The 16,665-nt window shown below is 48.6% G+C and overlaps 1 protein-coding gene across 8 annotated transcripts in view; it reads right to left on the bottom strand.

The window, feature by feature from the left end:
* Window positions 1–16,665, bottom strand: part of SAMD11 (sterile alpha motif domain containing 11) — a 134,075-nt gene that overhangs the window by 75,447 nt on the left and 41,963 nt on the right. The gene's annotated exons all lie outside the window — the stretch shown is intronic.

The following is a 16,665-nucleotide window of genomic DNA, read 5'->3' as shown; positions in this document are numbered from 1 at the left end:
AGAAGAGAAGAAAACAAGAATTTGGTTAGGCAATGCAGGACCAGGAAGCCTCAAATGGCATCAGTGCAGGTTTCAGGCTGATGCTGGGTGGGCAAAGGCTGTGTTCACTTTGCACATGCCTTTTCAGCAGAGGCACATCTCTGTGTAGTTCTAGTTCTAATCAAGCCATGCACTTCCAGCCTCTTCCCACTTCTTCATTCCTAGGTTGCATCTCATCCATGCCAATAGGAAAGGGAGATGGCAGCAGAATTAGGCACCAGACTCTCTCTCCAGAGTATTACCTATCAAACATTGTCCATTAACATAGCATACTGGATTACATTAAACCTTTGCCAGCAGCCCAGGAGGACGTGATCCAGATAATCCAGGCCACTTCTGACTGCAAAGGGAAAACTGCTCATGCCAGCCAGCAGCAAGTTTGCCCCTCACACCAGCGAACAGGCCACATGAATTCATCTTGAATTACTGAGGCTCCTTCTCACTGTTCACTTGCATGCTCAGGTGAACCCAGCAGGTCCTGCCTTGTGCAGACCTTCCCTAGGTGGTCCTGGCAGTGTGCTCCCCTTCTGACACGACACAAGTGAACAGCAGGAGAACTCCCAGGAGGCAAAAGCTGCTTTCCCACTGCAAGTGTATTTGTGTGCAGAACACAGCACAACATGACCCCAACCTCCCAGCCTGCATGTAGTGAGAATGTGTGACAGATTACTCTAGGTTTGTACCATTTGTGTGAGCCTAGTGCAGCCTAATGCAGAGCCTGATGGGTTTTAGCTCTCACTGTGACAGAACATGTTTCTAGCACTTGGCATGTTTAGCCTGACCTGTGATGGACCAAGACAGCCACAAGACAAGAGGAAGATGTACACAGAGACACAAGGAGACCATCATGTCATTGCCCCCCAGAATTCAGCGTTTAAACAAATACAATCATGAAACAGGGAAGGGAACCACAGTGAGGGGAAGTGGAGAAAAGATTCCTGCATGTTCTTCATACAGGTAATGCAGGAATACTCCCTTCAACAGGACTTCCTTCGATAGGACAAGTCATAGAGAAGAAACATGACCATATCAAGGAAGAGAAGCGCGTCAATAGGTGGAGTAAATGCAGAGTAACACCTAACTGGTACCAGGCTCTCTGAAATATGGACTCCAACTTCCCACATAAACCTGGCAAAATGGTCCTGGAGTCAGCCGGGCTCCACAGGGGAGGATGGAGGAAGCCCAAGTGCTGGAAGAGCCCAGGCTGTTTTAATTGAACAAATGGAGAACTTTCCCCAAATACAAAGCAAAAACTTCTTGTTTACCTCCATCAATGAATTCCATTTGTGGTCATTAAGGGGAGCCCTAATCGCTGTGATAATTGGCTAAATCCATCTGGAAGGCATCACCCCAAGGAAGCACATTAGCTTCCCATTCTGATGCATGTCCAAGCCGAGAACACAGCTGTCTGTGAACAGCAGACACCCAAGGGAGAGAGGAGCAATGGGCCAGACTGGCTTAGAAATGGGGAAACACATAGATGCAAGGAAAACTAACACACATTTTCTTCTTGGGAGTGATGTGAAGAGGACAAACCCATGGACAGCAACAAGGTGAACGCTCCCACACCTCCAAGTATCACAAGTACCTGGATGAAGCTGCAGAGGCTTTAGCGAGTTCTCACCCTGTGGGCTCCCTCCACAGTAACAGTGGCAGGGATACACACACACGGCCCTGTGCACAAAGGCTTCTCACTGCTCCCTGAAGGAGCATCTCATATAAAACACACATCTCCTACCCTTAAATACTTCTTGCATACTGAGGGGTATTTCCACCCCTGGTCCCTTTCCTGTTCTGGAATGTGCACCAAGCTTACCCTCTGTGTAAAGCCACCTTAGTGACTCCAGCTAACAGACAGCAGGGAGGAGGAGAGGCAGGGGAAGGAGAGGAAGAGCAAAGGAGGGCAGTACGTGCACCAGAGTTCAGTCATGCTGAAAAGCTAGGGCATAAATCAGCGTGAGCTTTATCATGCCAGAGCTTTATATATGTATGTCTGAAGTTGCAATTTATCATAACAATTAAAGGGGGAGGCGAGGGCTGTGCAAATTTCCACTTCAAAATAATCACAATTCACTCCCTGCTGTGACTCCACAGCCTGAAGAGAACAGCACCGAGCAGACACTAAAAATCATTTTATGGCCATTACGGTACCTTGGAGCACTTACCAGGTCTCAGTGACTGCCCAGGGACTCATCAGCTCTAACAAGAGTGAGAGTGCAGCAAACAGGGAGACACTGAACCCAGAGCAACAGCCCACTAGACCTGGAAGCCAGGTTCCCCCTCCCTTGCTCCTCAGAATGCTTATTCCTTCCTGGAATATGCCTAAAGCTGCTGCACACATAGACACCTATATATAGACACACAGAGATCTATAAGCCTATATATGTAATATACAAATACGTATGTACGGATCTCTATAGGTATCTATATGAAGACAGGCTGAGAGCTGGGCTTGTTCAGCCTGGAAAAGAGAAGGCTCCTGAAGGGGAGACCTCAGAGCAGCTCCAGGGCCTGAAGGGGCTGCAGGAAACATGGAGAGGGGCTTGGGACAAGGGATGTAGGGACAGGCCAAGGGGAATGGCTTTAACCTGCCCGAGGGGAGACTGAGATGAGCTCTTAGGCAGAAGCTCTTCCCTGTGAGGGTGCTGAGGCGCTGGCACAGGGTGCCCAGAGAAGCTGTGGCTGCCCCATCCCTGGCAGTGTTCAAGGCCAGGTTGGACACAGGGGCTTGGAGCAAGCTGCTCTAGTGCAAGGGGTCCCTGCCCGTGGCAGGGGTTGGAGGTGGATGAACTTTAAGGTCCCTTCAACACAAACCAGGCTGGGATGCTATGATACTACCTAACACACACAGAGCTTCTTCCTTTAAACATGAATGGAAGAGAGAAAGCGCACCTGCACCTGCAGCAATCTCTGCTCACAGATGACCTGCACTGCTTTTGTTCTGTCCCTGCAAACACTTGCATTCCAGCACTGGCAATGCCTTTCCTTTTAAGTTGTGCTTGTTTTGTACTTGTGCCATTAGGTTTGGGGCAGTTTATTTATTTCTTTCCCTATTCCCAGAAAATTAAAATAGACTGAGCTAATCAATTTTGCCTTTTATGTTCATCTACAGCCAGTTTTGAATCAATTGCACTTGCTTAATCTGTTTAGAGGCATTCACAGTAGATACACATCACTTTTAAATTAAGCACAAAGGTAGCCAGAAGCCTGGGCCAGAGCCTGCTACAATCGTCTTTCCATTGACTTGAAAGGGCACTGGTCCAAGCTACAAAGAAAACACACTCAACTGTGAGAAGCACTCTCCATGCATGGACTCATCCCTGTGACTATGGCTTTTGCTGAAGCCCTTCGTCACTTTGGTACAGACACAGGACAGGCAAGTACCTACAGAGCGGAGCAGTATGTGGAGGGACGAGCAGTCAGATTCAGGTTTATCAACCATCACTTGCCATGCGGTGTACTTAAAGCAGTGTTAGATGCAAGAATACACTCAAGGGACTTGCAGTGGCATCGCTATGTAATGGGAGGTACATTAGGATTTATAGATACTTGATGTAAACCTCATGATCTCACATTAAAAAAGCTTGTATTTGTGTGACAGTGTCATTAGAGAGATCTTTCAGAATCCCAGACTGGTTTGGGTTGGGACCTTAAAGCTCATCCAGTTCCAACCCCTGCCACAGGCAGGGACACCTTCCACTAGAGCAGCTTGCTCCAAGCCCCATCCAACCTGGCCTTGAACACTGCCAGAGACTGAACCTGAAGGTTCGAGTACTTTCAGAAGCAAACTGCCTCCTGACTTGTTGATGTTCACTGGGATATCTGATGCCTGGGAGAGCAACCCAATCAATAAGGCACCTTCTGCAGAGCATCAGGCACCTTGGGACTCTGGCTACCCCTGTTAAATAGCTCCATTTCTACACACTTGAAGGGAAGGGGGAAGGTGGGCTTTGCCAGCTGGCTTCCTTACACTGGTAGGGCTGGTGTGGCCAGTGGGTCAGAGGGAGCATTTTCCATAGCTCCAGAGCCACCAGCTGCTAGTGCAGGAGCAGCACCCTTGGATGAAGTATATGGAGCACTAAATACATCTTATAGCTCAGCCCAGCAAAGCCAGGCTGCCTGCCAGCACCCTGGCCAAGGGAGTACAGGCAGAAGGTGGTATAAAGAACAGATTCCAGCCCTGAGAGCAGGGGGAATGGAGGATGGATCCTCACTGAGGACCTGCTCCCCACAATACATCTGTGGGTGAAATCCAGCCAAAACCCTGCTGCAGTCAGTTATCTCACGGGTGCTCTCCCCTACCCTGCACCGCCTCCTCCATGCCTGAGAGGAGTCAAAGATGTTTGCTGTCAGGGCAAACACTGACTCAGCTCAGGGGAAACCTCTTCAGAGCCTGCACCTCCCTTTCCTAACACAAGGATTTCCCCACCCCTTGGACAGAACATCACCTCCTCTCCCTGCTGAGCGTGGTGACCAGGAAGTAAAAGGTTTCTGCAACTCCCAAAGCCTTTGCAAGGGTGAGTGATGAGGGCACTGCAGAGCTGCCTCGTGTATTAGGGCTCCCTTTATACATAGTTAGAGATTAATATTGTGGGTTATGATTCCAGCTAACGAAACACAGCTGGAGATGGAGTCAATAACCCTCTATTCCCCAGGCATGCCCAGCTCTCCACCCAGGCGTGCCTGCGTCAGCCCAGCCCTCAGTCACTCACCACCTCACCCTCCCTGGGTCTTCTGACACCGTTTAATTGCTTTCACTGCCTCTCAAAGCACTGGCTGGGTGGGGGGTGCCTTTGTTTTCCCAAATCACAGACAAGCACATTTCCTTGCCCCAGGAAAAATCAGATGGGGAGCAATGCGCTGTTGCAAGCTACCCATTACCCACGTCCAGAGATGCAGCTACAAGTATAAATCCCAACAACCTGGGCACAGTGGTGGGTTACCTGAGTGGAGAAACCCGGGAGCCTGATCACGAAAGCATAGGAGCATCAGAAATATGAAGAAGAAAACAGCTGTGATGTTCCTTCCCTGCAGGTAACAGGAGGGGGAAATTCCTCTCTATGTGGCTATGAAGAGTCAATAGAGCTACAGAATGAAATCTGTCCCCCCCCACTCATCCAACCCCCTCACGGCTCTCCCCTGGAGCCATGTGCTCCCAGCCAAGAATACCAAAAGCCCAACAGTTGCGTAAGATCCCTGGGAGAGCCTTGCAGCTGGAATGACGGGCGGGGAGCATCGGCCTGACTTCGGGGAGAGACAGGAAGGGAGGGTCAGGAAAGGTTTCCTGCCCTGGGAGCTACTGCAGCAAGGTCAGAAGAGCTGAACGTCCTGGTGCGACATTCAAAGCCAACCAGGAAAGGAAAGATTCCTCGCAGAGAGAGTCCCTGGTGAGCATTTAATTGATCCCAGCAATGGAAAGGAGAGCTGAGAGGCAAAAAGCTCCATGGAAAAGGAAAAAAGCACATGAAAGCAAAGCTTTTCCAGTCCACCTCAACTGACAGCCAAACCCTGACTGGCTGATCCCACAGGGAACTGACCCAAGAAGATGAGCAGGTGCAGTCCCTATGGACACCACTTCTTCAGCATCCCTTTAAAGCACAGAGATGCAAATGCCCAGAGTCTGCATACTGATCAAAGCTCTTTGCAAGAGGATCCACATGCCCGTGATTCAATACTGATTTCCACTGGATTTTATGCAGCACATGCATTCCTTCTGTATACGTAGAGCTGGGAAATACAGGGAACAGACCGGGAATGCTGGGGGAAGGCAGGAGGGGAGGTTTGCACGCTGCCAACGCTGGGAGCTCAAGAATGCAAAATCTTTTCCATATGTGAAGGAAACCCTCAAGTCCAGACAGCGTTTTCACTCGCTTTTTGTTGCTGCTAAAGGTAGGGAAAAGGAAAGGAGGAGGTTCCGAGAGCCTGGAATACTTCTCCTTTTACTTTCACAAATAATAAACCTGCTCAAATGGCTTTGGTTAGGGAAATTACCCAGCAAGGGAGCCCACACATCCCCCTGGGTGTGCATCTCCTTTCAGCTGCGATGAGTGTAAACACCTAAGAAAGGGTCAAGCTGCCTTCCAAGATAATCCTCCTCTCTCCCCTGGGCCTTCATTAGATGTTCTAGGCCAATGTGCTACCAGTGCTTTGGTAGCAAAGCCAGCGCAGGCCCAGTTGTGCTGCCCTGCACTTACCAGCTCCCCCATCAAACCTGAGGTCGGGGCAGGAGAAGCTGTCCCTGTCCAGGTCCTCACCTCCTGCTCCTGTTCAGTAATGAACAAATGAATAAAAGCAGAGCCTTCTGCTGCATCTATTTTCCTGCCTCCCCCTTAGCTGCAGGCCAGCCCTTTAACCTGACCACTAATAGGTTTGTTACTCACCAGCTCTTTCCAGTGGCACCAGCGTTACACTGGAATCATTCCAGCACGGGAGGGATGGCCCAAAGTACAGAGGGAGCAGAAGGGAACAGACAGCAATGGTGAGGCACAAATTAAGGCAGTTCACACCACAAAGACTATTCCAGGTTTTGGGAACTGTGCTTATCAGGGTCTCTTGGAGGTGGTTTACACATGCTGGCAATGACCAGAGGCCAAGCTGAGGAAGGAATTCAGCATAGAGCTAAGAGCTGTAGCCACGGAGACAACAGGTTCTGGGAATGATTGTGCCACAGCAGGCTCTTTAGGTCTAATCCTGACAATCCTGACGACGGGATGGGGCTTGGAGCAAGCTGCTCTAGTGGAAGGTGCCCCTGCCTGTGGCAGGGGGGTTGGAACTGGATGAGCTTTAAGGTCCCTTCAACCCAAACCATTCTGTGGTTCCCCGATGCACAGCTGTGGCTGAGTGGCAGGGTTTGTCTACACAGAACATGTTCTGCAGCACCACTCCAGCCTTTGGGAGGACCTTTCTTTACAAATGAGAAGCTTTGACACCTGCTGCATGCAGCGAAGTGAAGCCACAGCCTCCCTGGAGCCCCTTCCCTGGCACAGAGAGCCAAAAGCAAGGGGAAGCTGTGCCAAGAAGCCTGTCATCTGCTACAGCGATGCTGCCACTGTGCAGTACTTCTCATTTGGAAAGCACAACCTGGTCTGTAAGCTCTGGTTATTTAAGGGCTTTTAACACAGCTGGAAGGCCAGTGAGGAGCAGTGGGTCTGTTCCACAGTGCTGCAAAGTGTGATGGAGATAAGTAAGCCGATGAGCTAAGTCAACACAGAGAGGCCGCTGTAGAGCCAGGAGCACCCCGCTGCACTTCCAAAGCCAAAGGGGCAATATATTCACAGCCAGTGTGGAAAAGCAGCTCTGTGGGCCCTTTCCAACCACCACACTGGATTACAACACCTCAGCAATGCCTTCTAGTGCTATGGTCACAAATGCATCCTTGCAAGTAAAGAACTGCTGAAGTTATCCCTCTCCCAATCTCATTGTCTTCATATTTGCACAGACACAACCTCCAGTCCATACAGCACAAAGGATGTGGTTCTGGTAACTGGAAGAGACTGACACCTTCATCCTTAGCTCCTTTACCTTGACCAGTGTCAACATGTACCTGTGACAAACAGCTGTCCAGCCACATAGAACCCAGCCCTTGGGCTCACTGTTTGGAAACAATCAGTTCTGCACTAACGTGGCAAGCAGCATTTACACTGGCATGAGACCCACAGAACTTCCTTATACAGAACCCCCTTAATGAGAACCATCATTCTGGGGTGATGATCTGATTTTACTCCACTCCATGGCAATGAATTGCCCAAGATTTGCTGTGTGGATGCCAAGATGAGGGAGAACTGAGAACAGTTGTGTGTCTGTCATCATCTCCCCTTCTCCCCCTTTCACTAGTACCCTTCAGCTGGTTAAAGCACCCCTTTTCTGTCCTTTATTTCACTCTCTGAAGCTCTGTCTCCCTTCCCCACATCCCTCCCACCCACAAACCACCGCAGACATCCATGGAAACCGCTGCTTCCATTTCCACTTCGTGATTTGCCTGCCACACCTGGGGGATTTCCCAGCAAATTGTATTACTTTATTTGGTCAATTGGCCTACAAATTGATTTTCCTGTACAAATAATGAACATTTATGGTTATTTTCCCCATAGACTGCTTTATTTTCCATGTAACAAAGACTGATTTCCTGCAGGTTTTGAGACCAGAGCATATGATCTGCAGTTACTGTGACCCCAGCTTGATGGATGACAAGGACTCGATGCACAACAGAGGGTTTGGGGTTTTATCCTGGTACCAGACCAAACAATTCTACAGCATGTTTACTACAGAGATAAACTGTATTGTTTTAAGAGAGATTCAGTCCTAGGACCAGCCAAGCAAAGGCAGGTGAGGTGGGACAAAGGGCAAAGCACCTTCTATGAGCCACTGAAGTGCATCCACCAGCACATCCACGTCCCCAAAGTGTCTCCAATGGCAGCTCCTGCTCATTGCAACCTTTGGGGACACACTGCAAGGACCTTCTTTAACCTTAATTACATGATTGTGGAGGCAAAGGGAGGAGGACTCGGGGAAAAAAAACAAGCAGGAGTGTGATTTGTGGGCAGGGACTGCAGTGTTGTTCTGCACTCGCCTCCCCAGAGACGCAGAGCCACAGCAAGAGCTCCACAATGCATTTCATTGCCACTAATGAGAAAATGACTTTGGAGACAAGAGCCTGGAGCAAGTTTTGAAGGTCACTCCCGCAGGTGTGGAAATGAATTGGGCAAGAACCAGGGTCTAAACATAAGTTATTCTACTTAGACCACAGTGGATTATTTGCATGCAGGGGGGGGTTAATAGCCTCAGGGCTGTGGTGTGTGTCTATGTTTAATTTAATACATCTCCATGGCTGAGGCTGCTGGGCACAAAGGCCTCTCAGCATCAGCACTGCAGAGAAGTGATGATGGGGAGGGTTCCTTAGGTGACTGTGAGAGAGAGGGTGGACACAGGAGAGAAAGTCAATTACCCAGATAAGTCCTGACGGTCTGCAATTCCCTACCCCGGTCCTCAAGGGGTGGGTTTGGCCCATGAAGCCTGCCTTCCAATCCAATAAAAAATGAACTGATTTTGAACAACTACTAGAGATGCCTCCTTAGAGTTTTAATACGTGCTCTTCAGCTTCAGCAGTGGAATTAACGAAAGGGAAGAGAGTCTGAGGGTATCAGGCATGAGGCTAAAAGCACGCCAAGTTCCTGCTTAGCTTCCTGGGCTCCAGGGAATCTCTCCCTTCTTCTTGGCACTGCTAAGGGCTGATATGCCCTCAGTCTGTGGCTGACAGCACCAGAAAGAGGTATGTCCCGATTGAGGATGACAGTCGCCCTTCACATAAGCTAGTCAAGGCAAAGATGCATCTACAACCACACAGTGTGCAGATCACAGCATCAACAGACTGGTTTGTGTTGGAAGGGACCTTAAAGCTCGCCCAGTTCCAACCCCCTGCCACGGGCAGGGATACTTCCCACTAGAGCAGGTCGCTGGAGTCACAGGTCCCACTTACACCCTGGGGACCAACACAACCACGGGATAAACCACAACTACTCACAGAAATATGCAACCAGTTGGCTCAGCACATCAGGGGCAACACAAGATGATGCTAAATGATTTACAATACATCCTCGTATATAACACTGGGAAATGAATGACCAACAAATACAGTGGCTTTTCTGATGAGAACTTGACTGGGAGTTGTATGTTGTGAGGATAAACACAAAGAGAATAGAAAAGAAAACCCAAAACAAACCCCAAGAGAGGTGAATAATTCATCAAAAGGATAAAAACCAAGAAGCTGGAAAGAAAAAAAAGGCAAGAAATACCAAAGGGAAGAGTGCTCTGAGCAGGTGGAAAAAACCATCTCTCATGGGAAGGAAACGAGAAGGCAAGTTACTCAGAATTAAGGGGGGGTGGGGGTGTGTATGTTTTTAAAGGTGAACCATTTTGTCTGGGAACTGGTATCTCCCCTCTTAGGGATTTCAGTGTTTCTCCAAGGTGGGAAACAAAGTCTGTGCCAAGCTGCTGACAGAGGCAGCGGGCTCTTAGGTGGCTTCCAGCAATGCCTCAACCATGGACACAAGACTTCAAGCAAACAACCTGCTTACGCATCCAACACCTCCTCTGAAGAAAGCCCTGCTCCTTTCACCCAAAGCCACCAAATCAAACAACCTAATGTACATAAAGCTACGTTAACATAACCTGCCCATAACTATTTGCTCCAGAAAAAGGTCTATAGTTGGAAGCTTCCTGATGGCAACTTTTGCAGCTGACATTCACTGCTTTAACACAGCACATCTGTGTGAAATGAACCCCACACAGTTTGCAGTGCATCCTCCTGCCTTTCGCTTGTATGAGTTTACCACCTCAGGCTGTAGCTCCTTCCCATCACATGAAGGATGCTGACCTGGGCTTGGAAAGTACCTGGATGGGATAACGTTGTAGCCCGCTGAAGGAGGGGAGATGCGAGACTCAATAGGTGGCACTCTTCCATCTTGAATCAACGTGCTTGGGTACACTTGGCCATCAGAGGTGCTGGAGAGCAAATTTAAGGTCCTGACTTACTTGGTGATTTTCTGGGCCTGTGCAAGTCAAAATCCCAGCCAAACACAAGCTTTACCAATTACACTCTGCCAATCCTAATTCCCCCCCTGCAGTTCCAAGCAGACACAGACTCCTCTGCGGCCGCATGATCCTCTTGTGCACTGCTAAGCAGCTCAGTCCTAGCTGGAGAGCATCTGCACTGGAGATGCCTGTGAAAGTGAAATCCCACCCAAGGCTTGTTCCCATCCCATCTTCCTCCTGCAGAGCCCACCAGTTCCAATTAACAGCTCTGGGCTTTCCTGCAGACACGGTGCATACAGCTCCTCCCAAGGGCACCATGGAGAAAACCTGCTTGAGGACTCCATGTCTGCAGTGCAGGATGAGTCTATTGCCAGCAGTTTCTCCCCTCTCATTAACCAAATCCAGCAAAAAAGACAAGTTTTGTGCCCCAGAGCAAGAGGACTTGTTTTCTAAAGCTCTTCGGGGGCCCTCCATAAGGAATTAGTCATGGAGGTGAGTAATACCAGGATTTGACACAGCCTAGGAGAGCAAGTAGTCATTTGACAGGTTAACAAGAGCATGGAGTAGCTGCTATATTTAGGTGCCATTAGCATGCACATGTCTTCACACATTTCTATGGGCACACCTGTGTTCCCCTATGTCCTCAAGGCATGGGAAGGGAGCAGCTAAAAGCCAGTTCCTTCCCCATTTCCCAGGGAGGGGTAAGGAAGGGGGGGATTCTCTTCTCCCTGTTTTATCCTACCCAAGTTCAGAGCCATTCACATCCTGAAAGCAGACCTTTTGCTCTCTGTGCACCTCTATCCAGAAGCAGATAGGGTCGATTCCATTCTAGGCTGAAGAACAAGACAAAGGTAATGACCATATCATGCCCCAGAGAGTAGCTTATGTGACACAAAAAATCCTAGGAAGCTTAGCCACTGATTTTCAATTGCTTCCCATTTGCTGCATCTCAACTATTTTCAGGGAAGGACTGGATCCTTGCAGGCTGAACTTAAACATCCTGATAACAGGCTTGCCTTCCCATGTTATTTCCCAGAGACTCTTGGTGTCCATGCACCATCCAGGACAACAGACCAAAGAAACAGTGCTCTGAGCTGTCACAGGACAGAGCTGGAAGGACATAGCAAGGTCCAAGACCTTGGATGTCTTTACATGCCAGCTCCATATGATACCTGCAGTGGTACTGAAGATGTCCTGCAATGGCACAACACAGGGTGTGATGACATTAGCGCTGCTAATGCTTACTATAGAGATGTATCAAGCATCCATTCGTGCTCCCCTTTGTTTTCCCCTCAGTGCCCATTTCCCAGCAATTCCTGAATCCAACTGAAAACCATGTCCCCTGAACCCTAAAATGTCCCTGTGCCTTCAGCTGTGTGAAAAGAATCAGAGTCACAGAATCCAAGAGCTTGGAAGAGACCTTTAAGATCATCAAGTCCAACCACTCCCCAGCACTGCCAAGTCCACCACTGAAGAAAACAAGCAAGGACACAGGGCCCAGTTGCAGTCTACCTACTGTGCTGGGATGGTACTGGGATCCCTACTGCAAACACACCTCAACAACAGTGTTGCCAAGGAAAGCCCCTATGTAAGGAGGTGAATGCAAACTCCTTCAGATGGATTTAAACAGTTTCTCTGGACTTCCCTCACTTCACCTCAAAACAAAAGCAGAATACAAATGTCAACATACAGCACAACATCACTGGAACTCCATAATGCAGTCTCCGTGCAGGCGAAACCAGAACAAGCACCCAGTTCTCATGGATACATGGATGGATAAACAGCCAAAATAAGGCTTAACCAAATGAGGGTCAGAATCTTACACCCCCTGGTTGTGGAGACACAGGATTAGGTCTGAGAGGCAGCTCTGGAGAACTAAATGCCCTATTAAAATAAAAAGGGATCAGGTGGACAAATCCCTGCAGCCATTTCTAAAGGCTCAGCTCAATCTCCCTCTGCTCTGTATTCAGGCAGGTGAGCCATTCTCAAACAGAGAATGGTACGAGGAAAGCAACACCAGGCACTCCAAGAGGCAGAGTCTGGGCTGGTTTAGGCACGGGGTGCCCGCTGAACCCTAGGAAAATCCCCTCTGGAATCACATTTAAAGCTGGGAGGGTGAAAGAAAGGCAAGGACAGTATTTATAAACACAACTTAAATGAACAATGATTGTGGATCCTTTAGCAAAGACTGCAAAAGTGGAATTCTGACCCCTTTGGAGGCTACTCATTGTTGGCTGACTCCTGCAGCCTCCTGGGGTGTTATTTACTGAGCCCAAGAGGTCAGCTGGAAAAGGGAGAAGGGGAAGGAGATTAAAGGAGCTCCACCTCCCTTGGAGGAGGGATACAACTGCTCAAGAACGCCTTATTTTCAAGCAGCTCTGTTGTGCTGGCACCACTGGTGCTGCCTGTTGTACCTTGAACCAACAGGCAAGCAGTGAATATGCTTTTGAAGCCAGGAACATGGACCATGAGCTCCAGAGCTGCTGCTTCTCTCTTGTTATCTCCTCCTAGTGCTAGGTGCTAAACAGAACAGAGGAACAAACCTGACCCCAAGATCTCTGCTGCTGAACTAAAACCAGCACTTGCAAAGTATCTGACAGCTTCTCCACCTCCTCTTTCTTTGGCATTTTCCCTTCATGCTAATTTTATTGCAACAGTGGGTATATTTCAGAGTGTGAGACAAGTTCTTCTGAAGCATGTTTGCAACTGCTCTGCTATTCCCTTCTAGATGTTAGTCAGTGTTTCGGGTACCACAAAGAGACACAGATGTGTTTCTAACCTAATTACTCAGAACAGCCATGTTACCTCATGCCACACACAGGGGCTCCACTTGACCTTTAGTGAACAGGAAGGGAGCTCATAGTGCACTGCAGCAGCTCTCTGCAAGCCTCTCGAGAGGTAACGCAGCAGTGACAAGGGGAAGAGAATCACCTCAAATACACTGAGGTCTGGTCAAGAGCTCTTTATCCAAGCTGGGACATGCTCTCCCCGTGCTTTCTGGCTTCCACTCCTAAGAAGTGGACTTTTGCATATGCAAAACTTAGTAAAGGGCTGCAAGCTCCACTACCATGTTGTTTCTATAATCCTACTGATGACCATGGTCTGGGGGCAGTGGAGATGGCAGAGAGGGGCAGGAGAAACCAAGAGCCAGCACATACTCTGCATCAAGCTGTCCCTGCCTTCAAAGTGCCTGTTTCTTCATGCTGACAGGGAGGCTGAAGGCAGGTAAAGCCAGAACCATGGTAATGCACATTCCCTTCCAGAGCCTGAGGGTATCCCGGTGGGAGTTAACGCAGCATTAACTCCCACACCCTCCCCTTTATGGCTTTTAGTACACAGCAGGAGGAAGGAAAGGTCTCTTTAGGGCTCCCTGTGAGAAGTGCCACTACCGCAGCTCACAAAGAAGGGGAACTCTGGAAGCAAAGGTTTGGGGCTGCAGGAGCTGCTGAAAATCCATCCCATTTCCTTCAGGTCCTTATGTTTCCAAGGTTGATTCCTCACCTTTTCTCCTCCTTCCCAGACAAACTTCAGTGTAACTGTCTGCACTCAGGAAGGCTTCCCTTAGAGGCATGATATGGTTTCAACTGAGGCTCTGGAGGTTTATTCTCACCCAAGCTTCCATCTGGAACGACCAGCCCACATGGATAAGCCATGAATTCCAGAGAGAGGGATAATCTCTATGGGCCAGAAAGGCAGGTTGGAATTTCTGACTGTATTTCTAATTAATTGCACAGCACTTACAAGCAAATGACGGGTGTTCTATAAATCCAAAAGAATTAACTAAAACAAGCATAAGCTAAATAGTAGTTCTGTACGTGCCATGCATATTTAAATATTCAAATCAAGAGCGTGATATTAATAAAATCTCTCAAAGTTCACACTGATATAAACCAGATTTATTGTGCTATATATAGTGCAGCCGGGCCTTATAGCATCGCAGAGGTGGCAAAAGCAATAAAACCCTAATCTGCTCGTAGGCAAGCAGCCATATTCATGTTTGATGGGTTCACACAGGCACAAAGAACTGAAAACCGAGCTTTATTTCCTCATCTTCTAAGGTCTGTAATGAGAAACTGTTGCTGGCTTTGTGCAGATGACATCTACCTCCCCTCACCTGATGTGATGGGTACATAACACACCACACGTGTGTGCTTGGCACAGTGACAACCGACTCTTCCAGTGCATCCACTCAGAATCCATTTAAACCTTCAGCCAGTCCTAAGCTGCTCTAGGTTATGGCACAGAACAAAAATACCCTCAGCTACTATGGGAGAGCTGTATAGTAGAAACCATCTTCCTTTGCCACCTTCTGAGCTGTGCACGGAGTGCTGTGGTGCTAAATCCCAGGGATGTGATTTCATTCCAAACAAATTGTTCCAATTACACAAATCCCTGACTCCAGGAGACAGGAGGGCATCCATTAAAGAAGGGGAAGCCACTTCTGTCTACCTAGGTATCTACAGCCAAACCCCACCTGGTTACCCCTGACAGGGTAACTATCAAGTAGGTGTCAGGCTGGTGGCTTCATCTTGATTCAGGTCCTTTGGAATCACACCAAAAGTGCTGCCACAGCAGGGCCTCTCTCTTTGGCCAGTCTTAGCTGACAGGTACCGCTTGAGTGAGCCATGGAGACTGAGCATCCCTTCTGCTCTCTAGGAATGATGCCTTTGGTTGGGGAAGCAGAGGGGGGGCTGACACAAGAGAAGTCTGAGGGTAAACAAGGCATCTACTAAAAAGGAATGGAGCCCCCTAAAAGAGGCTGAACTCCCAGCTCCCCTGGATGATTACAAGGGATCATTTCCTCCCTTTCATGCCCCACTTCTCCCTCATCTCTTCCATTTTTCAAACAGGGAGTTCCATACTGAAGGATGCAGCACCTCATATTGGTCCCTTTCTGGTTATACTAATAAACCAGCCCTCCTCCAAAAGCACAGCTTAGGTGACATGATACGACAAGAGCAGCCAAAAAAGCCCCCAAGAAACACCCACCTAAATGCCAGCACATTTCATGCACTCTGCGGAGCAGCCTGAGCGATGTCTCTCATCTTTTTTTAGCTCTTATTACCAGGATTCTCTGATCAAGGTGGAATTATTTGCTGATCAAGGACATTATTGATTCCAGCTCGTTGGCCTACTGGGATCAATGTGAATGGCATAGTAGACCCTGACAGATTAAATACTGTCAGAACATTCCAGGAAAGCTTTGAGGAAAGATTCTCTTCCTGTGTTACTGCCTTAGCATATGTCAAGTTTCACAGCTCATGAGATACCAAGATGTTTCACGCCAGCCAAGGCTAACAGCACAGCATCTTCATGCAAGCCAGTGTCAGGGATGCTTCTCTGTACAAACACAAGTCCTGTGGAGAGGTAGGTGGAGGACAGGGCATTTCCTGATGGTTATTCCAGCAAGCAGTGAAGTTGTGAGGTCCAGATGCAGCACATCCCCACCTCTGCTGTTACACATGTAACCCAGTCCCGACACCTTTCCAAGATCATTTAGAGCAAACGTGGAAGGAAGGTAGATGTGACTGTTTAAGGAGTTGCAAGCTTTGACAGAAGACACCATGATCACTTCTTTAGAGAACTCAAACACCCCCCTGCTTCATAACCTGGCAGCCAGACAGGGAGACTTGGCTGAGGGATCAGGAGAAAACAAAAGCAGCCACACAAGCTGGAATAGCATCTAGGTGGGGGGAAAAGCCTTGGCTTCCATATGAAAGCCACAGAGGTTGGTTTCTGAAGCCCAACACATCTATTCATTACCTGAACCCGCAAGCTGTAAGCACTCCGGCTGGCAAGCAGCACATACCGCAGTGAGAAGATGAAGAGAAACATCTTCACGGAGGCCTAATGCACCACCAGCTCATCTACGCCAGGTTCCCAATTACACCAGCACTGAACACAAGCAGGCAAAAAAGCAGAAATCCCACTGGAGACATAAAGCAAATACTAAGGAGTAACAGACCTGAGGACAGTTGGACTCATCAGCGGAGTCTGCAGTGAAGCTGTTGTAGTGGTTGAGGGCCTGTCCTTCCCCACCCCTTAGGAACATTTTAACCTTCAATAATTGCACGTGTGATTTTAATAATCCATTAG

Source organism: Pezoporus flaviventris, unplaced genomic scaffold (assembly GCF_033815535.1).
Source record: "Pezoporus flaviventris isolate CSIRO_AGI_PZ_B2104156 unplaced genomic scaffold, CSIRO_AGI_Pfla_v1 ptg000009l, whole genome shotgun sequence".
NCBI classification, from domain to species: domain Eukaryota; kingdom Metazoa; phylum Chordata; class Aves; order Psittaciformes; family Psittacidae; genus Pezoporus; species Pezoporus flaviventris.
Note: the sequence above shows the minus strand (reverse complement) of the source record. Positions and strands in the feature narration are given on the sequence as shown.